Raw genomic sequence first — 27,064 nt, 5'->3', positions numbered from 1 at the left:
ACACTGACCAGACAGGAATGAGCATAAAAGTGCAATTAAAGAGGGGACCCACCTCATATGTGTAATACTGAAACCAGTCACCTGCTTCTAGTAGCAGCCACATCTAGAGTATTACCCAGCTCTATGTTCACCTGAATGTGCAGTAAGATAAAAAAAAAAAAAAAAGAAGGGCAGCAGCTCCCAATGACATTTCTGGTGGTGATTTTGAGCAGAGCACTTTGGGTCAAGGAGCGCACGGTTTATATTTGGAATTAGGCTGCAATTATTTGGGCAAGTGTTAAACAGCAAAAAAGCATTGGCAAAGCCAATCAGTTGTGTCACCTTTAAGAGCTATTGGCTTTGACAATGTGTTTTGGCCATGTTGTACAGTAGCGTGGTTGCTATTCAGCATAGCTAAAAGTTAGTGGCACAGAGGAGAGTGGCGTGGAATATTGTAGAATGAAGTAGTATAGAGTGGAGAAGAGTGTTGTAGAGTGAAGTGGCGTATAGTGTCGTGGAGAGGCGTCGAATGGAGGTTTGTGGTGTGGCATTGAGAGGAGTGTCATTCAATGTCAGAGTGGAGTGTCATGGGGAGTTGTGAAGTGCCATGGAGTGCCTTGGAGTAGAGTGGAGTGTCATGAAGTGTTGTGGAGTGGAGCAGAGTGGAGTGTAATGGAGTAGAGAGGTGTGGAGTTGAGTAGAATAGAGTGGTGTGCAGTTGTATACAGTGGCCGTAAAGTGAAGGGGTGCATAGGGGAGTAGAATGTCATAGAATGGAGTGACAGAGTGTCATAGACATGGGTGGCATAGAGTAGACTAGTGTATCAGAGTGGAGAGGCATAGAGTGGTGATGAGGAAGTAGACTGTTGTAGAGTAGAGAGGCATGGAGACGAGTAGAGTGTCAGAGTGCAGTGTCAGAGTGCAGTGTCAGAGTGCAGTGTCAGAGTGCAGTGTCAGAGTGCAGTGTTGTGGTATAGAGAGGGGTGTTGTGGAGTAGGATGGAGTGTCTCAGAGGCAAGTGTAATAGACTGGAGTGTCGTAGACTATTATTGCATAACGTGGAGGGTCGTGGAGTGGAGGTTATAGAGTGGAGGTTCATAGTGTGGCATGGGGAAGCGTCGGGTAGAGTAGCGTAGAGTGGGGCAGGATAGAGTGGATTAGAGTATGGTGGTGCAGAGTGGAATAGGGTAGAGTGGCATGGTGTGGCGGGGCATAGAGAGGAGTGTCAGAGGGTCGTAGAGTGTCATTGAGTAGAGAGAGGTAAAGTAGGGTGGCATAGAGAGGAGTAGGAGGGCACAGAGTGGTGTAAAGTGGAGTGGGGTGTCAGAGTTGAGGGGGTAGAGTGGAGTCGCTTGTAGTGTCATGCCAAAGAGAAGAGTGGCATAGAGCGAAGTCGAGTGACATAGTGTAGAGTGGAGTAAAGCATCAGAGTGAAGTAGAGTGGCAAAGTGTGGAGGGGCATAGCATGAAGGGGCATAGAGTGGAGGGGTATAGCTTGGGGGGCATAGCGTGGAGGGGCATATCGCAGAGGGGCATATCGCGGAGGGGCATAGCATCGAGGGGCATAGCGTCGAGGGGCATAGCGCGGAGGGGCATAGTGCGGAGGGGCATAGCGCGGAGGGGCATAGCGCGGAGGGGCATAGCGCGGAGGGGCATAGCGCGGAGGGGCATAGAGTTGTAGTTTGGAGTGGAGTAGAGTGCCTTGGAGTGTGGTAGAGTGGAGTGGAGTGTCGTAGAGTGGAGAGGTGTGGAGAAGGATAGAGTGGAGTCTCAGTGTTGTGGAGAGGCATAGCGTTGAGTGTCATGGAGTGTTGTGGCATGGAGTGGAGTGGCATAGCATAGAGTGGGGTAAAGTGGTGTAGAGTAGAGTAGTGAAGAGTGTTGTGGATTGTCGTGCAGTGGCGTAGAGAAGATTGGCGTAGAGTGTTGTAGAGTGGAGGGGCGTAGAGTGTTGTAGAGTAGAGGGGCATAGAGTGTTGTAGAGTGGAGGGGCATAGAGTGGAATAGAGTGGAGTAGAATAGAGTGGCATAGAGTGGAACAGAGTGGAGTGGGAAAGGATGGAATAGAGTGGAGTGGCAGAGAGTGGGACAGAGTGGAGCGGAGTGGCACAGTGCTTCTGATGTGCTGTCCTAACTCTGTTACATTCTGAAATGTTTTCACAGTTAATTTACAAGCATTTAAATGTTGTTTTGTGCCAGAAAAAAGCCTTTAGCGAGTAAGTAAAATACATTTGTAGTGTACATAGTGCCCAAAGGTGTCAAGGCGCTAGCAACACCCAGAACCGGCGACAGGGAGAACAAATGAAAAAAGTGACTAAACCCTACACAGAATCAAAGGTAAAAAAGCCACCCCCTTTCAAACTCCCAGAGCGTCAGATAAAGCCTCTCAAATTGAAGTCAGTGAAAGAAAAGCACATACCAAGTTCCCTCAGAAGACAGAGGCTGACATTTTACCTCTGCCTTTGAGTGTACAGCAAAAGTGACAAGAACAAAATGTAAAGGCCTGTTTACAGAGAGCTTGCACTCGTGGAAGAATCCAAGGAGCAATGGTAAACAGGCTATAATCCACGGAAGGGAGACACACATGGTGGACAGCCTAAAAAATAAGGCCAGCTAACAAAGCAGGCAAAGGTGAGTTAAAAATCACAGAGGCAATGGTAAGCAATTGGGAGAATGCATTTGGAGGTCAGCTTTCTATACGTCCCCAGGAATATTTTAGCAAACAAGACAGCTGCCGCGTTTGGTAGGCTTCGACCTAAAAAGAGGAAAAGTGCTGCTGCAAAGGTGAAGTATTCAGCTCATACTAACACAGGGGATCCTCGGTAGTAGAGAAACCTTCAACACCTGTACCAAACGAAAACAGGGAGAGTATCAGAGAGGAAGCAGGGTTTGTGGACACCCATCTCAGCTTTGATGAAAGAGATGAACTCATCTGCTCAATCTGGGTTGTGGTGTCTCCTACAAATGTGGTGAGACAGCATCTTTCACTTAACGAACGTACAGTGTTCACTATATAGCGTGGTACAGAAAGAGAACTCTTTGCTGCATGACAAATTCACTACTGAGTCTCATGCTGAAACCGGCATTGACAAAGACAACTGATATTTTGTCAATCCTTTTTTTTGTTTTTGAAATTCTTAATTACATACAAAGAATGCATGCAATGCTTGAACACGAATGCATACATACACAGTCAGCCATCTTATAACGTTTTTGTAATAAAGTTTAGCAGCATTGTTTTGTAACCTATGAAATTGCCTATCTTTGATCTCCAATAAAAAATTATGACACAAAAAAAAGATTAGCAGCAACATTAAAGACGGCTGTCTGTACGTGCAAACACAACTGGAACCATCTATGAATGTGCTTAAAACGTGTTCAATTAAACTTCAAGGAGAAAAAATTAATCAAAAAATGTACAATGCTCAAAGTTCCAGCACGCGAAGCGCTGCACTGCATGTGGCAACAATGGTCCAAGAGTGGCGTCAAAAGAGCTGTTTGGCTTTGCAGAATGAAAAAATATTTAATGATATTACTTTTTGGTAGCAATATACATTGTGCACAAGCACAATGCTGTCATTCACAGTAAAGTGAGCCAATGGCTCAAATGGGCTGACCCATGCCCCATAGTATATGGTGTGGTAGGCAGAAGCAAAACTAGAATGACACAAAAAAAAGACCAATGGGTGAAGAGAGCAGCCTGAACGCCCGTATAAGTAGCCATATTGTATGTACAATTTTAGTAAAATAAAAATGTCTTGGTTATAGCCAGACCTCAAATAAGTATATTGCTGCATTAAACCTCCGATCTCCTTACCTCACAAAAATAAAGCACCAGCCGAAACTTGCTTTGTGTGAATTTTGACCCGAGGGCGCCATACTAAGATTTTCTTCATGCAGCATGTCTCCAAGGAAGGCTGCAGTAAGTGTGTAATTGGGTTTCATTTGGCCAATGTCTCAAGGATTATGGAATTGTTCCTGTACAGTGGAAGTTTCTAGGGCAGATTCCCAGACCCCAGAGATTTTAAGAATGCTGATTGCCTGTAACTACAACCTAACATGCTGTGCACTAGCAACAGAAACACTGTTGCTCCACAGCTAAGGGCATATGGCGAGGCACACTTTGTCGGGACTTTTTCCTCGTCACTGTACACGGTACCGAAAAGGTACGAAGCATACACATCTCAACTGTCGTCATCACCGACGGTCCCCGAGCCATTAATGCCAGCATGGCCGCTCTGACCTGGCATACATTAGAGTCTCTCGTCCACTCAGAGCCCCTGAGGGAGCCGTAGAAGGCCTCTGACAACTCTCCCCGAGCCTCATTAAATTTACGACCATTGACTCCCGGGGGACTGAGGGGAATGTTGTTAATAGAAATGCAGTGGTTAAAACAGAATACTAAAACTTTACGAGAAAATGGCTGTCTACACACAAAGCAGCCTGCGTAGATTATTATGGACTCCTGCAATGGTGTCCTTTCAGTTCTAATTTTATTTTAACCTCCTGGCTTCTTTAGAACCTCATCACTGGACGTGGCCCTTACCAGGGCTCTACAGAACATGGCCATGTCTTGTTATCTTCTTGGTGGCTGGCAGACTCCTGAAGTCCTCTAACGCTAAGCATGTGCGCAGAACTAAAGATGCCAGGAGAAGCTGCTGGGGAGCCATTGTGGCCATTTTGAGAGCCATCGCTGGCTCTTGGCTACAAACAGGCTGTTCCGCAGATCCTGCAGGCGCCCGGTGCGATTTCAGAATGGTCCACTTCCCAAGTCCAGATTCGCAGAGGATGTGCGTGCCTGGCTGCCACAACCACAGAACAGGCAGGGATGGAGGATTTCGCTGCAGGCCAAGCGTAGAAACAATGACAACTCAACCTCATTCCTTAGAATATCTACAGTACTCATGTTAATAACTGAAACCAACAGTCATTTTAATTTGCTATGTGAGCATCTTGAATAGGAATCAAATCTGACAGCCATGTCTTGCAGCGTCCTTGGTTTCCCACCAAAGTCTGGCTTTGACGTTTATTGTAGCCATGATTCCGTTCTGCTTATATCACTTCTTGAAAGTGTGTAAAATAGGATCATGGTAACAGACATACACAATGGCCACTCCCTTTCGTCGTTTTAAGGCAGTAATACAAATTGAGGTTTTTGTAGGACATTCATTAGAAAAATTGGTTGCATATCATCAATACAAAATAAAATCTCCAGTTTCAACAAATGTTTTAAACATTTGGCATAGTTTGCAGTCGGCCTTGAGCATGAAAATGTTGGGATACATAAATACTTTATAACATTGGTTTGAAAGTAAACAAATGTCATTGGCCTGAAAAAGACATTTGATCAGGTGTCGAAACACAGACTACATCTGTAGACCACACTCAAACCTCAACTCCCAGAAATATAGTGTTGCACAGGCCGAGACACACACAGTGATAAACACCCTAGCAAGACACTCAGTGTTATGTGCACAAAAACACACGGTTACAAAGACTAACAAGCACCTGGTGAAGACACACTAAGACTCAAAGGCACTCAAACAAACAGTAACACACTAAGACATACACTGACACATGGCATCACAAACACACTAGAAATACACATGGTGCTATTCTCACAAATCTGTACGCATACACACAAACATGTATAAGGTACAGAAATCCACACACAAACATGCTTGCATGACATACAGCAACATTTAAACAAATTTACAGTCACACAAATGCACAATAACAGCTCCATAAAATCAGACAAACACACACAAAGAAATACTCTGCCATACGTCTATACAAATGCACTAGCTAGACACACCATGCTATGCACAAGCAAACATGAACCAGAGGCATTCAGTGGCATGTTAAAACATATACAGACATGCACAATCTTATAACCATGCATAATCCGGTCCACCCAAAAATACGCATGCATAAAAATGAAAAGCCTGTTTCGCTTTAACAAATGGTGTACCTGTGGAAAGGCCACACTATTATTTTCATGTGCTGGGCACACATTCCAACCCTTAATAAAAAAAAGTGTAATTATGAAACAGCTCCATAGAGCTCTACTTCTATTTTCTCTCACGTCTCACCCCTCCCCTCCTTCTTTATTTCAGCTTGCTGGAGTACCATCCCTCTCTATGCTCTGTAATCATTCATTCTGTCATTCGCTGATTTAAGGTTTTTGCAATTGTCTCCTTAGAAGAATTAATTTTGTAAATTGCTTTCTTTTTTATGACACACTCCCTACCTGTGCTAGGTTTCTGGATGCTATATTGTAATTGTGGACATCATTAGGTCTGGCATCCCAGCGAGTACAAACTGCCTAGTTTGCAAAAAGACATACTGTCAGCTTAGAGTGGGCTTAGATCCCACCTATTGCTTACCATTGGTTGTCACTCATGTGCTTGCTTCTTATTCATTCGTTTGTGTACGCTTTACTTCCTCTTCCTGTGTTTGTCTCTTCCCTGGAGCACTGGCACATTACTTGTGTCCATCCACTGCCTACTTTTCAGGTACTTTTTTTCTTTATGGTAAAACACTCCACAAGATTGTATGTGTTTTCCAGCTATCTCACTCATATACGTCTCTTCCCCACTCTACTGTGCTCCGTGTTGGGCTCGCTCTTGACCACGTGCTTCTTCTTTACCCCCTCCATGTTGCACTCGCCCATGTGAGCTTCTCCTCTGCGTTGCTTTCTCACCTTTATGCTTCTCTACCCCACTTTTCATGTTACTGTCTTTCTAGCTCATTTGCATTCCCTCCTGCTCTCCAAGTTGTTCTTTGTGTTGTTTGCTTCCCCCACCCATTCCCTCCATTTTACTACCCCACACATGCCCTGTGTTGCTTCCTCCCCTTCTCTGCCCCATTTTGCTTCCACCCACATGTCGCTTTTCCCCCACCTGCTTAAAAAAAACCGTTTTTACACATTTGCTTTCTATTGAAAGATCCAATCAAGACTAGTGAATACAAAATAAATAGTGACTACGTCATTTTGTAGGTACATGCATGCATGATGTGCATGCCTACAAAAGGAAGCAGCTCGCAGAGGCATGGGTTTTTCTTATTCCTCTTACTATCCTGCTCAGCATCGCTACAAACCCTTGACAAGGCTAATAGGTCCCAAAGACGAGTCCTATTGGCTTTGCCAATGCTTGTTTCTACAGCACTGAAACATACTCATTCACTCTCATAACTTGGCACAATAATTCACGACTGCTTCATTTCCAGACTGGTATTTCCTGTGCTGATGCAATTATGCAAAACATCGATCCTTTAGGTAGACTTGAATCCCTACAGGTGCACACCTTTCAGAAGGCAATTCAGGGCCTTAAACATGTCAGCTTCTCACAGAACGCTCTCCACAGCAACAGAGGCCGTCATTATCGATTGTTCTGTATTTATATGCAAAGTTGGAAGGATTCAGCACATACCAGGTATTCTCAAATCCGCTCCTTTGACAACCTTGATCCAGTTTAGTATTCGATGCCACGGATGACGTATGGCGCCTCAGACAGAGGATCCCTATGGAGACATAAAACAGAAAGGTTAAAGAGCTCCATCATTAGGGAGGGTTTCAGTTCAGCCACCTACAGATCAATAGCTCGGTTTCCATCATTTTCAGAAGCAACGTCGATAGCCTTATCAGCCACTGCGCTGCCGATCGTTTCTTTTTCATACTTATTAACATTTTAGGTCATTTGTGATTGTATAGTTAACTGCTGTTTAAATTCTAGCAGCATAGATAGCATGGCTCTAAAGCATCAGCAGCTGATGTAGCAGGTGTCAATGTATATTCTTAATTAAACAAATACATCAACATTTTGGTCTATACATAGCCTGGTAAAACGTGCAGAAGCACTAAGAATTCATAGCATGCATAACTACTGAAAACCTTTGGGAATGAAACAATTTTCTGCTTCAGAGACAGGAGTTTAGCTCCAGATGTACAAATGACCGTTCTAGTCGCAAACCCTGCAATTTGGTAAATCGTGCTCGATTAAGGAGACTTTACAGTTCAGATTTCCTACCTGCTCGTACTTGGTGTTAATCTGAGAATGAAGGTTACTCCAGGTCATGAGCAGGGACAGTGGCAGGAGTGCCCCCCCAGTGCAACGGGAGAGTGTTGGGTGGGGTCTGGGCAGGGACTCTGACCAGGATGGATGTTTCTGCATTTGCACCCAGTAATCCCAGGTGGAGGGTAACCAGGTACTTCCTCTGAGAGTTAAAAACTGTGAGTGACTCATAATGAAAGGTCTTGTGTTCCCAGCAAGAGTTTGAGTTTGAGTTTTAAAATACTTGTAGAGCGCTCGTTCACCTGCGGTTTCTTGGCGCTGCTGCTAACCAGATCCAGGGCTAAAAAACGGGGGAGACTGCTGGGGATTTAATCAAAGGATTTTGTGAACAAGTGGGCTTTGAGATGTTTGCGAAATTGCGGGCGGGCGGTGGATCGCAGATCCAGGGGAAGGGAATTCCAGAGGATCGCCTGTCAAATGGTTCTCTTGTGTGAGATTACCTGTCAATGATGATCTAGACTAGAGCATACCCGATCAATCAATCAATCAATCAATCAGGGGGTACATATCAAGCGTGGCTTATCACACCGGAGGGTATCCAGGTGTGTGCAGCGTGTATCAGTCAAAGAAGGCGGGTGGAAATTCAGGCGGTGGTTCATGTAGTCGGGTCCTTGATCATGCAGGGCTTTGGAGGCGTGGGTCAGGAGCTTGAATTGGCATCTCATCTGGATGGGGAGCCAGTGGAGGTCTTTCAGTGTTGGGTGATGTAGGTTCTCTTGGGCGGGTTGAGGATCAGCCTGGCTGCTGCATTCTGGATCGTCTGGAGTCTTCTCATGAGGTTGGTGGTGGTGCCCGTATAGAGTGCATTGCCGTAGTCCAGTTGGCTGGTGATGAGGGCCTGGGTGACAGCTCTGTTGACGTTTCGGTCTCAAATGGCACACCAGAACCACAAGACCATCCTCAGGACTAAGTGTAGAGAAGGAGTAAAGCCTGTAGGTACTTGATAACACATCACTTGGGAAATATGATTCTAATCACCGATCAACAGGCCAACCAAACTGATCCCGCCATGGACGCATCAGTGACCACAATCATATTTCCTGAGTGAATAGCACGTAGTTCAAATTACTTGATGCATAGGGCATCTGCTGAACCCTTTGTGCAGAGGTATATTTGATTTATTGGCAAGTCCGTACAGGCTTTTCTCCCTCTCAACACTGAATACGGAGGATGGTTTTGCAGACCTGGTGTGCCATTTGAGATCGAAACATCAACAGTCTGTCCTCTCTAACAGCATTAGTGACACTGTATGGTGCTTTCAGTCCTCCATTCAAAGTTGAAATGTGATGATTTGTATCTCATGGACTGTGGTGTCTTGTACCTTTATGTTAGGGAGGATCTTTGTGCTTCCTAGAATCCCCAAACCTAATGAATGTTCATACAGAGATAAGGTGGCTTCAGTGTTGTTTTTTGATGTACTTGTGTATATAACAATTTTTATTTGTACTGTAATTATGTGCAATGGATGTGATGTTGTGAGGATTCAATCCCTATAAGTACGTCATTGGTATTGTGCATGAGTGATTTGTTGATGTCATTCGACCATGCTTACCAGCATAAGATTAAGTTGAGTACAAACAATGCCTCCAGGAACATTTTTCGTTTGTAGATTACATTACCCAATTACTTGGGGGAATACTGGGTTGCCCCGTTTTAATACATACATAGTTATGGAAAGCAACACACACCAGGGACCACCACACATTGAAAGAGATGAATTTGGAGCCTTCTTAATGTAATATGATCATTTGTTTTTGGCTTCCAAGCACCTGTCCAGCATTGGCACACATTGATTACATTACCACTAATGTCTTACGACACCAGGCAAATGATCAGCTGCAGTTGAGAGTGGTTTGGTAACTGTACATATACGACTACTTTTGGGCCGTTCCCTTCACCTGAATCATTGTACTACCACAAAAATAAAACGATTGGCAAAGCCAGTTCATCTTGCTTTAGCAAGCTGGCATGACGGTTATTTTTTAATGCACAATTGTGTCACTAAGAACAGAAGAAAGAAAATATGCGGACACCTAAAGTGGCAGACCTATGCTTGCAATACTAATTTTAAATAAAAGAAAAAACACTTTTAAAAAGAAAAATGACAGTGCTTGTGCTTCTTAGCACACACTTGGACATGTAAAGAAATCCCTCTTAGCAATATTCCATATTACAGGTTAATATAATTGGTGCAAAGAAAAGGTGCTATGGGATTTGAAATAGTGTAATGTGAAATTGTAGTTTAAATGTAGAAGGTAACTTTAAAACAAAAAATTATTTTAAAAAATGAATGAAAAAGGTACAAGCAAAGCACAGCATTATCTATAACCTTGGCAATACGTGCACTTCTTTTTAGGTAGAAGTGCACATGATCAGGCAAAATATAGTAATTCAAAGTGGAAGAGGGCCAAAGGCGAGCATTGCTTCATGCTGTACTGGGCAGAAGTAAAATGTAAATAACAGCTGGATAAACCAATGGACGAAGAGGTAACCAAAACATATATATATATATATGTGAAAGTGATGCTATAGTTAGGTGACAATGTTAGTTACAACATAACGAAACTAAAAAACAAAAACGCTGAAATTCACCAGTTACTGTTAGCTGAAGTAACTAATTTGCATCCTGAAGTAATTCTAACTCGCTCCCTGCCATTTAGTGTTGTCATAAATTCTGACATTTCATTTAATATGTGAGAGTATAAGCAGTATATGGCGAGGGCATGAGTTACATTTTCTTCAGGGCCCGAGTTATAGTAAAAAAAACTCTGCAGCCTGCCTAAATCTGGAGTACTCTGGCCATCAAAGCCCTTGCTCAAAAGGTGTCCCAGAGAATGTAAGGAACATTTCTTACTCGCACTAGGACTTCTCACTCCTGCAACTAAGTACACGTCCTGCATGATAAATAGGAGTCATAGGCAAACTCGTTCTCATTTTGATTAATATTCTTTAGCAGAAAAAGAATCCCACCTAGCCACAGCCAACTTACATTTTAAGGGGATATTTTGGCCACCTACCTACTAGCAAAGGAAGGGGGGGGGCTGAGACAAATTTTAGCTTGAGGATATTGCAAACACCCACGGTCGATTTGTGGTCATACAAAAAGATGTGATGCCCTTTGTGGTTACATCTACTTATGGTCAACGCGGTACCTTGAAATTAATGTGGTCATGGAAAGTGGCACGTGGTAGGGTAGTGCATGCCAAACTCTCACCCTCCTCATATGACCTGCATCATCACTGGATTTGCTCCTGTCTGGAAAATGGACTCCTCCTTCCTCAATAGTGAGCAAGGTGGCTATTACATAGTGAATCAATAGGCAAGGAATATCAATATGACAGAAGATCACACAGTCGGAAACCAAGCTATAACCCAGGGATCCCTAACCATTCAGCACAATTCCAAATACAAAACTATTGCAGTATGAGAGACCACCCAATCTACAACAAAGGGGACAAGAAACATTTTTGGGTAATATTGTGTTGACATGCTCCTTGATATTTTCAGATAGTACTCTTGTAACCTTGATCTTCATTTTCTGATGAAAGTCTCGGACCCATGGGTTTATCCAATGGAGTAGCGTGTTGATAGCATAAGACATGAAGGCGTTGATTTGTGCACTGTTCACAGTGCAAGCACGAGTTTGTGCCTGTGCTCTCAATAGGGTATTGACTATAATGGAGTGCACTGTCCCAGTCTGTTGCTGGCACACATAGTTAAGGGTGTACTGTAGCTCAGAGTGGGACAGTGTGTCCTATCGGTAATATGGCCTCAGGTTTCAAAGCGCTAATGGAACTAGCCAGTAAAAGTCATGAAGATTTTCATTACTTTTATTTGGAGAGGAACTAAGCTTTCTTTTCTCCTGACTTTTTTCTCTGGGGTAGATCTCTTTCTACCTTAAGAAAAATGTGTTGATTCCACTATTAAGAAAGATAACCCTGAACAAAGTCTTTGCAGCTAATTGTCAACCTGTCTCATAATTGCATTACTCTACTAAATTACTGGAGAAAGCAGTCGAATGAAAAATTCAAGTTTGCTTTTTTTTTTTAGACAGTGACTGACTTTACAAATGCCAGGAGACTGAATCAGTGGTACTAGCTGCAATGTACAACCTGGGGTCCATGGAAAAGACTGCAGTGATGCATAGATGGTATAATTTGATCTATTGGCAGTTTTCAACACAGTTGACCAACAACTTCTTATATCCTGGATATACTCAACTGCAGTTGAGAGTGGTTTGGTAACTGTACATATACGCCTACTTTTGGGACATTCCCTTCACCTGAACCATTGTACTACCACAAAAATAAAACCATTGGCAAAGCCAGTTCATCTTGCCTTGGCAAGCTGGCATGACGGTTATTTTTTAATGCACAATTGTGCCACTAAGAACAGAAGAAAGAAAATATGCGGACACCTAAATTGGCAGACCACTGAAAGATCAAATGGTGGCTAGTCTGCCGTATCACTGGTCCGGTTGAGCCTTGACTTAGGGAGTACCCCGCGGTTTGGCCATCTGTGTTCTTTTACCGTATACATGTTTCTCCTCTTGCATTCTTGATTAATTATTTTGCTTTACATTTTGCACATATACTGATAACACTTCGGTCCTCTGTGAGCTATTTGAGAGACGTGGGGTGCCCATGAACTCTTGTTGCCCTTAAAAGAATTCAGCGGTGGTGCACCTCTGATATCTTTAAGGGCAGCTTGAGTTTTGTAGATGATTGGCTTTGCTAACCATCTGAAAATGAATGGTGCAAGATGGAAATCCTGGTTCCATTTCAGGAGACCTGCTATGGTGTACAGTCATGGCCTCACACCCCTAAAGAAGAATCACATTACAATTACTTTTTTAAATATTGTCGAGGTACAGACTGATTGATAATTACCCACAATCCAGCAGATCAAGAAGGCTCTGATCAGCTCCTGTTTTTACAACTACATTTACTAAAGTGATTTAGCCTACCAACACTCCTGAGTTTTTTTGAACTCGATAGCTGTAACTCAATATATTTAGGCAGGCTGCAATTGCCGCAAGATGTGGCAACTTATCTATATCTTACCAAAACTTTGACCCTAACACCAGCCTTGTTCTCCCAGTATTCACTGCCTGTACATGGGAAATAGCCTTCACAGTGAGGTTTTTACCCGTTGTGCCTTTACCACGCATTTGTTAGCACGCATATTTTTTACCTCAAAAATGCATTTACAACACATGTCAAAACCACGCATTTAAGATAAGTAGTAGAGGGTGGGGGTCTCCCCCCACAAATGCATTGCTTTTAAATCTAAAAACAATGCGTGGTATTGGCATGCTTTGTAAATGCATATTCGCTGTAAAAACATGCACGCTAATAAATGCGTGTCTAAGGCATGCAAAGTAATTACATGCGTTGTACCGCCGTACAACCCCTGTACATGATTGCAGTAGATACTGGGATAAAGGTTTGGTTCACAAGGAAATGTTCAGCAAACATTCTTTCCTTCTGGGTTCTAGAGTCACCCACTAAACACAGAGAAGGAACCTCCGCTTCTCCAACAACAAACTACTTTGTAGTCCATCAAATACAATGATGTCTCTGGAAGGCAGACAATTCATAGTACAGATTGCCAGGCAGTGGACAAACAAACAATCGCAATTTCAAAAGAGCAGAAACAACATGCCCTTATCAATACCAGCTATGTACTTGCCTATGGGCCCACCAATACTCTACAGTGCCATCAAACCCATACATACAACTCTGATGCATCTTCTTAATGTCTGTAAACGGGGACACAAATCAATGTCTTCAGTTCTACAGCAGTATGATGGATCTATTATGATACAGTGGCGTAGGAAGGTGGGTGTGGTGGGTAAGGGCCGCCCCAGGTGTCATCACTGAGGAGGGTGACAAAATGGCAAAAATATGTGTTTTAAACACATATTTTTGTCAAGCTGGGGGGGTGACAAGTGTCATCACAGAGGGGGAGGGGTGGCAAAAATATGTGTTTTAAACACATATTTTAGCCTTTTTGTCAAGCCGGGGTGACAAGAAATTTTCCGCCAGGTACCAACTGACCTTGCTACGCCACTGTTATGATACAAACCAAAAGAAAGAAAAACACAGGAAACACTGTTCTGTTTGTCACTAGTCGACAGCTCCAAAACCCACATCCATGACTTCACTGTTCCAGGTAATCCGAACACTCAGACACAATAATTAACCGCATGCGTGCGGCGGCTTTTCCCGCTGTGTGCGGCATTTTTTAAATTACCGAGGTTCATGACGAGCTCAGCTCGTCATCCGCGTACGGCAGGTAACGCTGATGACGAGCTGAGCTCGTCATCAGCATTAAAGGGGTTAAAGGCAGACATGACAAGCCAAGTGACGTTAGGAGATGATGTGGGTCACCTTCCTCGCACACAGGTAGAAAAAGAAAAATTCAAATGATTCTTAGTCCCATTCCATGAAGACTAATTAATGTCTAATTTCTCAGATCGAGGCTGTTCTGAACCAAGCAGCCTGCAATGTCGGTCAAGGTCGAAAGAGGCAGCTTGCCACTGGGAGCAGTTTGAAGCGCTACAGGCCGCCTATGAAAACATGGATAGCTGTACAGACTTCACCTCAGTGTTTGGGGGCACCCACAGGCTGGACCCAGTGTGTCTGCAGGCGAACTTTGAAAGACACAAAGTAAACACACCTCAGGTACCATCCCCAAGCCATCTTTTACAGTTCAAGTTTCAGAGATCAGAGAAAGACGAGAGTTTACTGAAAGATTAAAAACTATCCAACACAGTCTAAAACTTACAAAAGAAAACACACAACCTGCGTATACAGGCTTTTCACAGAAAGGCTGTTACAGTCAACCACCAAATATTTTCTGTACATTAATGAACGGTCAACAAACAAATGGACCTTACAATTGCTAACAAGAATATTTACAGTTTCTTTCTCAAACAATTCTCAGAGAAAAATTATCCCAGAGCATGGGTAGATAGCTGGTAATTTCGAAAAGTTCACGCTAAAACATAATAAAAAAGAAAGCCAGACTGATGTTCTATTAAAAACGAACCAACTATACATAATTGAATGAGGTTGATGCTAAATTAAAGTTAACAGGCGAACGCCGATCCATTGGCTTTGCCAATACTGTTTGATTTTTACTACACAGTTCTAAAATAGCGGGCTCTTTTATGCATGCCAAATATTCATATAAACCATAGCAAAGAATGGGTAAAAAAACAAGTCAGTAAAAGTTATCCAAGTAAGAGCGTTGCTATAAGTTGCATAAAGAGAACTTGAGATCTACTGAAAACTTATTTTTCAGGACAATTTCAAGAGCATTGGTGATTGAGTGTCTGCTGCACTGATCTATGTGTGTTAGTGTTAGCACACTTGCTATCGTGATGCGTAATGTGACCGGAAGGGTGTCCTAGTAATAAAGCACCTGCGGTTAATGCACCTGCTGCGCAGTATCTGTGGGTCACTTGCAGGTCCCACCTTCTAATGACAGTTACAAAGTGGATGCAAAAACACACTGAAGCAGTCTTAGTATGATGGCTGTGGTTTCATCTCCTTTCTGCAGCAAGGAGGTGTCTGTCTAATCTGCAGGTTACATATGAATAACAGAGTAGTATTGTAGTTTAGATTGATAAAGTGCAAGAAGGTAGTTAGAGATTAATCTCTGTAGGGTAGATCAGAGAGGGCGAAGGGAGCCTGAGTCTTCTGCACAGCTCATCCTAGAACCTGCTGTTTAGTATCTGTGAAATGCTTTGCTTGCTGTAAACGTTTGTGCGCATCCTTAAGATCAGAATCCCTGCAGGGTTAAATTGGCTATTAAGCCCTCTTTGGTCCATGCAATGATTACATTTGATCGTGATAAAAACAGATGATGTTCAAATTTGGGTGATGCGACTCGGGACCTGTGACTTTTTAAAATTCTACCTACACCCCCTCTCCAAACCCCTTCCATAAATTTAAAATGTGTCTTCAAACATTTGGAGAAGTGGATCATGAGAATTAAAAAATTAAGTAAAGCAAATGCAATCTCATTGAATATGTGTCTCAATCTATAGTATATGAGCAACCGGCTCAGCTCGGCACTGCAGACTGGCCCAATTTATGCATCCAACCCACTCTGTCTCCCACATCCTGCACAGCACAGAAAGGAGCATTATATTGTATATGCCTTCTGATATGCTAAAGAACTGATCACCTTGACCCATCTACTTAAGCAGAAGTAGAAGGCGAAAGACCCTTATGGGCTAAACCAAAGGTGACAAATAATGAATCTACATGTTTGAAAGAGTAAGTTCTTTAGAGATGAAGAGAGAGAGAGCTCTGTGGAGATCCAAAGAATCCCACAGGTTTTCCCGATTAGAAAGACGGGAAAAACAAGAAGAACTAGGTCCAGAGAGAGGCGGAAAGAATGCAACACCTTGGCTAAAACAACAGTATGAGATCTTAAGACAACCTTGTCTTCAAACAACCATATAGAAGGTACATGACAAAGAAGGGTAACAATTTCTCCAAACTTAAGGCCTGAAGAGATTCTCCCCAAGAAAACAACCTTAAGCGCTAAGAACTTAAAGAAAGCTGATCAAGAGTCTCAAAGGAAGTAATCTAAAGAGGTCCAGTGATGCTAGAAACATTCCTGGAGCTACCAGCTGAAGGATATGTTGAAGAGTCACCATCTTGAAAAATTGCTAAGGTACCAAACAATTCCCAATCTTTAAGTCCAGGACAGGTTGAAAATCTCCTGAAGATTTTGTACCAAAAACATTAAGGAGTAGCAGCCCTGCCCTCTTTTTGGGTATTGGCATTATGGCAGCTTTGACTAACAACTCCAATACCCCTTTTTGCAAACACTGGTGTTTGGGAGGGCACTACTAAGTTGGGGTTGGAACACAGCAGTAACCTTTTTGAATAAACTGATCGAGCCGGGAGTCTGAGATGGTTGATTTCCAGACCTTGGAGCAGCACTGAATTCTTCCTCCCACTTTCTCGACATAGTCATCAATTGGCAGCTGCTGGCAAGATGGTTGGTTGCTGCTGAGACTTTACAGGAACGGAACTGCCCCGGTCACTTCCTCTGCCCTGAAAGGGCTGACTGAAACCCCTCGAAGAAGTTGATGAAAAGACCGGCAAATTCCCAAACCTCCCTCTCTAAATGGAGTAACGACTAGAGCCCAGAGCTTATTGATTTTCAGAGGGATTCTAAAATAATTCCTCCAACTGGGATCCAAAAGCCTGGATTACACAGAATGAAAGATGAGTAACAACAACCTTTTGAGAGTTTTCATCCCTCCAAGACCTAATCCAGATGCATCTTCTGCCTGTTATATCTGGACCGAAGGCTGAAGCAGCACTGAAGAGCATGTCAAAGGAAATGTTAGACAGAAATCTGTCTTTGCTGCTCATGCTCAATTACAGTAAATTTGAAAGTTAATCCTCCCTGTGCTGTAAGTCTTCAGCTAGAATTTGAAAATCTTGCAGCAGACATTAAACTATGTAAGTGACATAAACCCGGGCTCTAAGGGCAGAGTTCCACCTTCTAATCTATGGTATCAGCAGGGGCTTGCCCTTCAGAAATAACAGAGCAACTTGAAGCATGACCAGCTATTAAGGAGTCGTCTTTGACAGCTGCAGGGATCTCCTCCTGGAAGCCTACTAGCAGATACCTACTGAGAGGAAAGCTTTGGAAACAACATTTTATAGTTTTTAAATCAGATCAGTACTTAAGACAGATGTCCTCTAATTGCCATATTACTTGGAAGTGAGGCTTGGTCCTTGTATCTATATTGATTTAAATCATCGTCCTCTATCTGTGAAGATGCCTCAGGGAATGATAAATCCTCAGGTGATTTATCACTTTTTAAAATTATGATCCCTGTATATCTCCCACAATATACACAATCCTCTTCAGAATGGTCAGAGACAATACCGTTAAAGGTTGAAATTTAGTCCGGTTTTGCAGCAGGCTGACCTTCTCTGAATGCAAACCTAACCGCAACAGCCCTATTAATCATAGCTAGCAGTAAATCAATGTCTGACTGAACTGGATCAGCATCAAAAGCAACCTGGGATCTTCCTCCCCAACAGAACTTGAGGGCTCAGTATGCAGAGCTCTTTCCCACCATTTTTCTACCACACTGGAGCTACACCACATAGTAGTGACAGAAACTGCTGTGTTAAATAGCAGAAAACACTTCCAACAAAACCCAGGTGCAAAGGCAAAGAGCCACAGTAGTTAGAAAAGTCTTGTAGGAACATCACCATGTTAAAGATGGGCATCGCGGTTTTGCCTGCTTAAAAACGACATTTCTTAAGTTCATTTCTTGAGCTATTTCTTTGAGCAAAGCCTTTAATCGCCCAGTAGAGGCGGCGGGCATGCAAATCTGAATCAAAATGCAGATCCTGAAAGTAAATACTACTCAACATGAAAATGAAGAGTCAGGTCACGCTCGGGGAATCAAGCAGGATTACAGCAGGATACAGAACAAGGTCTCTTTTGACAGGCATATCTGCTGAGTTCTGAAATATAAAAAAGTATTAGAAATGTGTAATAAAAGAAAAAACATGAAGCTAATCCTTGTTTCATGACACACAGAAGAAGGTTTTTCCCTTATGGGTCACAGCATAGGAAGAGTAGTGTCAGACATGTTGGCAAGTGCAACAAGGAGCCGGCAGGTTTTCATGAGTATTAGCTGAACTTCTGCACTGTCAGCAGCAAGCATCTATCTGACTGAGGCATCCAGTTGGCACATATGAATGAAGTAATCCTATGAATGTTGTACTTGGCTATATGGAAAGTTGGGAGCTTTTGAGGCACCCCACCTGCTGTAAGATCAAGGATTGCCAGTGATCAGCAGGTTCAATGTAAGAAAGTACTGAATAAACAAAAGGCTAGCCAATTTTGGGGTTAGCCTGCAACTCCAACAATGCAGAATTTATTTGGTTGCAAGAAGATGGCCAGCATCAATTATCCTGAGACTCTAGGATTTACTCATACATACTGAGGCGATGTGCAGAACCAGAGAAAAGTGCAGCAATATTCACTGTAAGCTCTGTGAGCTGTAATTAATCACAGGTGTCACGCACTCACTCGGTTTTCATGGTGCTACATGTTTAAGAGAAACACCATAAGGTGAATGAGATTCCTTATCAACAATGAGAACTTGAGTGTAGGCTTGGAATTGTCTGTCAGAGCTGCAGCCTATATATTTTTCCAGAAAATGCAGAAATCAAGTTTTATCATCACTAAAACATCATTGTGCAGTATTTGTGCTCACCCTACTGGAAACCGTTTACATGGATTTAGCGGCCACAGAGTGAAACAGAAGGCCCGGATTATGAGTTAGGCGAAATTCTGAGTGGAGATTCCCATCAGCCAGAATTACCATTGCTGGTAAGTTTCTCCACATGGAATTCCGCCTTTTACGAGTTAGACCCCACAAAATTGGGAATAACTGTGCAGATATATGGTATTCCCTATTCTGTTTTTTTTTTTAATATTTGTATTAGAGTTTTATCTTTTCAAGCACAGCAACATAATGAAGTAACTATACAGAAATCGTCTGAGATGTATACATGATATCATAATGACCAGAGGAAAACACAGAAATTATACCAAAACATCAAAGGAAAAAGCAACAGAATTTCCACCTATAAATTCATCAACCATATGGATCATGCAAAAATAGGAATAAATCCCCGGTATGTACAGATATTAATCATTACTGCTTCTCCTTCCAATTGTTAATGGGTTCCCATATACGCTTCCCAAGTGCTCTCCCCCTTTTGCCCTTCCTCGCATAAATTCCTTTCTCTAGGTTATAGGCTGAGAGCAGCCTGGCAAGCCATTGTTGGAATGTTGGTATTCCCTATTCTGAGTGGTTTAATGCTCCCATTTACCATTTGCTTTAAACAGGTGGTAAATGGGAGCTATGGCTTTCCCATGCGACGGGGCTGAAGGGAATGGGGGAAGGGTGGGTAGTGGAGGGAAATGGAATAAAAGTTTTGGCATGGGCAGCCAGGTGTGGAAACAACAGGTGATTCATGATCAGGCAGAGGGGTATCCCACCCAGGGACACTACTCTGTGTAGCACATTAGTTTGGAATTGTGGTAAAGTCCCATATTAGCCCACTTACTGTCACTGTGGTCAACAGCTCACCGTTTCAATGAGGCAGGGTATGTTTGGGGATACATCGGACATAACACCCTTTACTGAGCCCTGCAGTAATAAAGAATCACTAAAAAAGCCTCTTCCAAGCAATGAGCATGGGTGTTCTATTTTTGTCACTCAGGATTCACCCACCAGGTCCCAGTCCAGAGAAGACCCTTGGAAACATAAAAGGTTTAATTATGTCAACACTGCATTGGGGAGCCAGGGAATGTGTGGAAAAAATCCCAGTAGGGCAGATTCAGCATGCAAAAATACTTGGCTCTGCCTCAGAGAAATTGTTTGCTCTTCACCCACCCCTGGGACACACTGAGTTATACTGGAACAATGGAAGTGCTCCAACCACCCATGTTCCAGTTGAATAAAATATTTATTTGGACATGAAATCCCATGAAGAGTTTACAGTTTCGAAAATGAGGATTTAGTCTAGATGTACAAATAAGTGATGAAGACTCCCATGTACTAATAACTAGTTCACTGTGTGTCCACTATTCACTGGTGATGTTTTTTCTGCAGCTATATGGTTCAACACAGATGATGTATGTTCATTGACGCTTTAATGTAATATGACATCATTATAATGAACAAAGAGAAGAAAATCTCTTGACAGGTTTGTTTTTGTGGAACACTTCATTTAGTCAACTGTTCCTGATAAACATGAAATGAATGCAGAGGTGGCAGGTCATTCTCGGAATGGATGGCCAAGTTTTGGAACTCCCTCCCCATTCATGTTTGCATAGGCGAGTCCGAACATGGTTTCAGGAAAGAGGCTCTTCAATCAAGCTTAGATAGTGATGGCAGAGTCTATTCTTCAGTCTTGCTTTAAACGCCGGGGTGAGGTAGCTGCACACTGTACAAAAGTCCGATTGATTGATTGAATTCTGGGGAGGTATTGTCTCTTGTTTGTTTACAGTGCAAGAGCTCTAACCTTTGCTAGCGTAAAACGAACCCAACCCCTTTTTTGCATAATTCCCTTGGTGACTGAAGGCAGGCGAAAGCATATACACTTGCACATCACCACCCGGAGACTAACAGAACGACCAATTTTGTTTTTTTCAATACCAGGGAGGGGCCAGAGTCACACTCAGTCACAACTGCAGGTTTGCTCACTAACTGCACACACACAATAACGGCACTAAAAGACTGAATGGAACCACCAGAAGATGCTGGTTGTAATCCTGTGCAAATGTATTTGGCAGTAACTCTCAGAAAGCGTGTTCAGCGGTAAGACGGAAGTGACAATTCAAAAACTAGACTCCACACTCCAAGCCTGCCAGGGTTCACCCCATGTCCCATGCAAGCAATCGGATCCTGGCACCGGTCGAATGGTTGTGGGTGCGGAGATAGAGAGAGCACGTAGGCCACTTGGGTGATTGAAAAGTGTTTGAGTAGAAAACTACTTTAAGATGTTTACATTCACAAGATGCCATGGGATGAAAGCCACACCGTAGGGCTGTATTTATAGCCAGGGGCAAAAGCCAACAAAATCACAGTAGCCAATGGCTGAAAAGAGCTGGCCAAAATCCCATTTCTGTCTAGGTATCTATTTAGGTTTATCTAATAGTTGTGTGTTTGTTGTTATGTGATTCAGAAAAGGGGGTGGTGATGAACAGAGTGCCTGAATTAAGCAGACCACTCTTACCCAGTCCAAAGATCAGGGCTTGATCCATCACTGTTTTTTAGCTCACTGCACCATCCCAGCTCAGAACTTGGCTATATGCAAATTAGTCTGTTCCTGTCCCAGTGCATGATGGGAACAGGGCAAACCAAACTACCAAGCCAATTCTTGTACTGGGATGGAAACAAGCTTCCGGGGACCGGTTTCTGCCATTTCAGGCGTCGTCGGCCCGGCTTGCTTGAATCCTGATGGTGCAATGAGCAAGGGTTGTTATGTGATGACATGAGCTCTGGCAGGACAACTAAAATGATCTGTATGCATAAAAAGGAGTCATTGGATAACTTTTAATGTACTCTCTCTAGTTGCATTTCAGATATCCTCCTTGAATTTATTTTGCCCCTAATCAAATATTTGGTGTAGTCCTAACAAACAAGCATTTTAGGCCATTGAAAATGTAAGTTAAAAGAAATATAGAACTTCTGCCATTTAGATTTGCCTATAAAATGGAATCTGTAAACCTTACCACATTATGTGGAAGATAAGAGTGTAAGAATGGAGCTGTACTATTGATTTGTTGTCCTCTTGTTTCTCTTCAAACTGAATAAATCTATCGCCTTTTACTATTGATTTGTTAAGATTCCTGTACAAAGAACCAGCGTTTGACCATTCAAACTTGATGTAAAATATTGGAAGATCAACCAGTAACCAAGGTATAAAAATCTGTGGGTACTAAAAAAAGTCAGTAACAGAGGTTCCCATTCAGCTGGCTTGTGGTAGGCTAGGTGCTTTTGATTTACTAGTCATGGGTGAAATTCTACTGTTTTCCAAAGAGAAGTTTAATCCCACATATGAAAAATGTGAAATGTTGATATGTGTTGTCTGCATTTACAAATACATATGTTTCCTTTTTCCACCTATGTGTCTTTAGCCCCTAACTTTGTCTTGGTCATTCACAATATTCTAGAACGTCCCACAAATGTATTAGCTCTAAGCAAAAGGACACGCAACATGCAGTTTCACAAATGTTAGTTGAATCCTTTAATAAATGTATCCACCTCTCATTTCGTCAATGTGGATTTCACTTTGGTCCTTTACAAACAAATCAAGCTTTCACTGACAAAGAGGCAAGAGTGGGAAGGGATAGGTGTGACTATGCATTATAACTGGCACAACCACGGTTGCTTAGGATGACGCAGTCCAATTTAGGTCAATATTCAGTGCCTTCAAATGTGAACATTCTTGAGACTTTAAGAGGTGATTGGTAGAGACATGGCAGAGACATATAGGAAATCTCATGAAAAAGTGAAAGTGACTTTCAAATGTACAAACAAGAAGACAGATCAAGCAAAGATTAATGATTAGAGCATGATGTTAACAAAGGTCTAGACATCACAATCAATCAAGGAAAGGAGATGGACGTATGAAGTGTCCCCAGAAAGTCTGTTTTCAGGAGACAAAACCTAAACTTATAGCTTATCAGAATGCCAAGAAAACCCATGCCATAGGAACGGAAATGACTACATTAGACCAGCCTCTCTGGAAGTGATGGAGTCTATCAGTGACTGCTCTGCTATTGCTGGGAAGTGAGCCCCTTCCACCATTCCTCCTACCATAGCTTTTCCAAGGTGTCATGCTATGATGATCCAAGATATCACTATGACAGCACAATACTATAGTTTACCATTTTGAAAGGGCTAGTTAGTTGAATTTGTCACTATGATGACTCACTAAATCTACAATAAACGTTACTAGACGAAGAAATGGACCATCAAGCAAAATAATTTCTACACAAACTAATATAACAGATGCAATGGCTCCTTTTTGAAAAAGGGGTTACCATTTTATGTTATTTGTATTTATTGAATACAAGATCGCAGATGTTATTGGTAGTGTGAGAACACTAGTAATTTCCCTCGAGATAGCTTCCTTAAGGTAGCTCGACTCGTTTCAGCTCACACATAAGGCTGGTAGCTCCATAGCAGATATTGTGAATGACCGGTCTTCATAAGAGACCGTACTTCTTTGGAAACTGCCAGGAATGCAGTAAATGAGCAGTGCGATACGATTGATCATTAAGCAGGGCTTTTGTTATTTATGACCTTGTAAATAATAGTCAATGCTTGGAAGATGATTCTGGTATGGCTGGACAGTCAAGGGAGGGAGGTAAAGATGGGAGCAATGCAGGCCTGTCAAGATATTGCAGTGACCACCCAGTCCACTTCATTCTGGGCAAGCTGAAGATGGCAGACATTTTTATCTGAATCGGACATTTAAATTGCGTTTGCATAGTCTAATCTTGAATCAATGAAAGAGTTTACAGCAGGGATGTGTAGGCTCCTGTAAAGCGATAGAATTCTTTTCAGGATGCATAGTTGGGCAAAGTAGATATTGGTTACCATTAAAACGTGGGGGGTTTCATAATCAATCTGTAGTCAATACATTATAATCCAGTATGTGAATAACTTTAGCAGAGGCAGGTGGAATGCCCATTGAATCTGGCCAGAAAGCGAGTTCCCATTCTTGTGGAGGTAATGAGGAGAACAGATCTCCATTTTGGGCATATTCAATTTAAGGAAGGTAGTGAACTGAAGATAGACAGTTTGCCATCATGCCCAGGCTCTGGTGAAGTGATCTGGTAGGGGATGTGTGAGACAGACCAAAGATTATCTGGGTGTCGTCCATAAAAATGTAGAGTAGAGTGGATACCTGCTTGATGGAGTAGAGATACAAGGGGCCATACATTGAGATTGAACAAGAAATAAGAAAGAATAGATCCCTGTATTAAACCACAACTTAAAATTAAGTCTTTGGACAAGAAGAGGGATATTGCAACAGTTGGAGTTAACCTGGGAAAAAGGATCTGTTCCATTTACATACTAGAAAAGGGTCATACAAGCTAGTAAGACCCTTGACACTTGAGATGTTTCAGGAAAATGGTCTCTTAGGACAAGAAGTGTGTGCTGTATGAAATGAAAGAGGAGAGGTGAACCAACCCTCTACCCAAACTAAGGATCACTTCAATCACTATCTCTCTGTCAAGAGTTCCAAGGCCAGGAATCCTCACACTTAAACTTGTAAATCACTACACAAGTAGAAAATGCTTGTGGTATGATTTCTACTCCAACTAAACGGAGGAAGTATTGGTCTTGGGCAACAAGACCACCCCATGGGACTCCACCTGGTGGCTGTCAGAGCGATGACCAACACCCACACCCACAGACCACACAAGAAATCTAGACGACAATCTCAAAACATGATGGCTCAAGTCAACTCAGTGTACACCTCCTGCTTTTACATCCTAAGCATGCTGCAAAAAACCTGAACACCAGACGACTGCCACACATGCACTCATTGCCAGCAGGCTGGACTACGGCAACCCTCTCTTTGCTGGAATCTCCAAACATCTCCTACACAGACTACCGACCATCCCGAATACTGCTGCAAGACTCATACTCAACCTCCCACACCACACCCCCATTACACCGCACCTCTGGAAACTTCACTGGCTCCCATTCACAAGCACAGCCAATTCAAAATTCTCACACACACTTTCAAAGCACTACACAACACAGGATCACAATACTTGAACAGCCGCTTACACTTTCATCAATCCACCAGACACCTACGCTTTGCCTCAATCTCACTTGCACACATTCCCCACATTCGCAAACGCAAAGCTGGAGGTCGCTCAATCTCCTACATCACATCCAAGACATGGAATGACCTACCTCAACACATCACAGCCTCCTCCTCACTTTTTGAGTTCCACAAGAAGCTGAAGACCTGGATCTTCGTATACGCACCTTGGGGACCACAAAAACTACAACCTGCCGGAGCGCCTAGATGCCCTCTCAGGTAATTAGTGAGCTATACAAATCAGCATAGCATAACATAACATATGATGGACTTATGCAGCATCTATCCATCTGCCCCACAAGCCATCTTCAATCAACTTTATTTTAAGCATCTTCCCTATCCAGGCATTGGTTAAAGATGTAGGATACAGGTTACCAGCTGCCGGCTAGCAGAAGCAGCAAAATACTTTTTATACAATGGGAAGAGAGGCTGACCACTTTTTCTGTCCCTCCAGTTTTAATATTTTAACTACTTGTTGGGCTGTAATGTCACTGTATTAACAATTGACTTTCCAAATATTTATTGCTGTCAGGCTCAGTTTACGCACAACGCATTGCATGCTTAAATGTATCTAGTAGGTACCTTGCGCTCTTCTGAAGAGGTAAACCAAGCAGCGCAACAGGGCACATGATATTTTTCTCTGGGAATGGGGAACAGAAGGGAATACTTACTGGAGTAATGTGGCATTTCTATATCCAGTTTGCTTTATGTCATTAGTGTGTTTCTGCAATGTACACACAGCATTCTGTGGCATCTGTGTCCACTGAGGAGTCCTATGATGCATTCATACATGCTTTGATAAAATAGAGGGAGTCATTCTGTGACATCCATTTCGTATTCTATTTTACTTTCATATAGGGGGCTTAAACTTGACCTGTATTTGTACCAACCACATGGTGTCTGCTTTGTAATTTGTGCATCATCATAGTGTCAATTACATTTTTGGAATCTAACAGGTCCTCAGATTGACTTAATGGATCTGTAGTCGCCTTGGCCCCATAAGACATCCAACCTCTAAAGCTTTAAAGCCCTTTAACTTTGCATTTGTCCATGCAATATCATTCACTTCTATTTAGGGACAGTTCAAACACATGTCCAAAGAGGTGACTGTTTAGATATATAAAATATAGCATTCCAGGAAGTTTAACACTGTGAAAAAGTAATACTATTACGCAGAGGAATGAGACACTCGTTTGTTCTTGATGGCGCCCAGTTGTTACAGCCCATGTTTTTCCATGCCTCTGTACAAAATACATACTTCCCCTTTCGAGTAACACTGAACTGTCCATTCTGGCAGCTTTATACATTAACTAGAGGTGATTGAAGCGTCACCTGAAGTCATACAAAAAGACATTTCATGGATCGTACCATCCAATTAGGGTCAGTTTGTATACAAATAATAATCAAAGAGTAGGGAGGAGGAATAAATGTGTCCATTCAGTTCCCCTAATCAATAGTTCAAAATCAATGATGGAATGGACACTTGTAACCGTGAAAACTGGTTACTTAAAAAACCCTCATAAACGCGGTGTATGAGTCGTACAAAGCGGTGTATCTTTTTCTCCGCTCTCCACTCGCGTTATGGCACAGTCA

General features: G+C 42.6%; 1 protein-coding gene across 1 annotated transcript in view; it reads right to left on the bottom strand.

Annotated features, from left to right (window-relative positions):
• PAG1 (phosphoprotein membrane anchor with glycosphingolipid microdomains 1) overlaps positions 1 to 27,064 on the bottom strand; it is a 518,307-nt gene that overhangs the window by 454,373 nt on the left and 36,870 nt on the right. Inside the window, exon 2 of the mRNA XM_078687109.1 lies at positions 7,413 to 7,503. The gene's annotated coding sequence lies outside the window, so the exon portion shown is untranslated. The remainder of the gene's footprint in view (positions 1 to 7,412; positions 7,504 to 27,064) is intronic.

Source organism: Lissotriton helveticus, chromosome 4_1 (assembly GCF_964261635.1).
Source record: "Lissotriton helveticus chromosome 4_1, aLisHel1.1, whole genome shotgun sequence".
NCBI lineage: Eukaryota > Metazoa > Chordata > Amphibia > Caudata > Salamandridae > Lissotriton > Lissotriton helveticus.
Note: the sequence above shows the minus strand (reverse complement) of the source record. Positions and strands in the feature narration are given on the sequence as shown.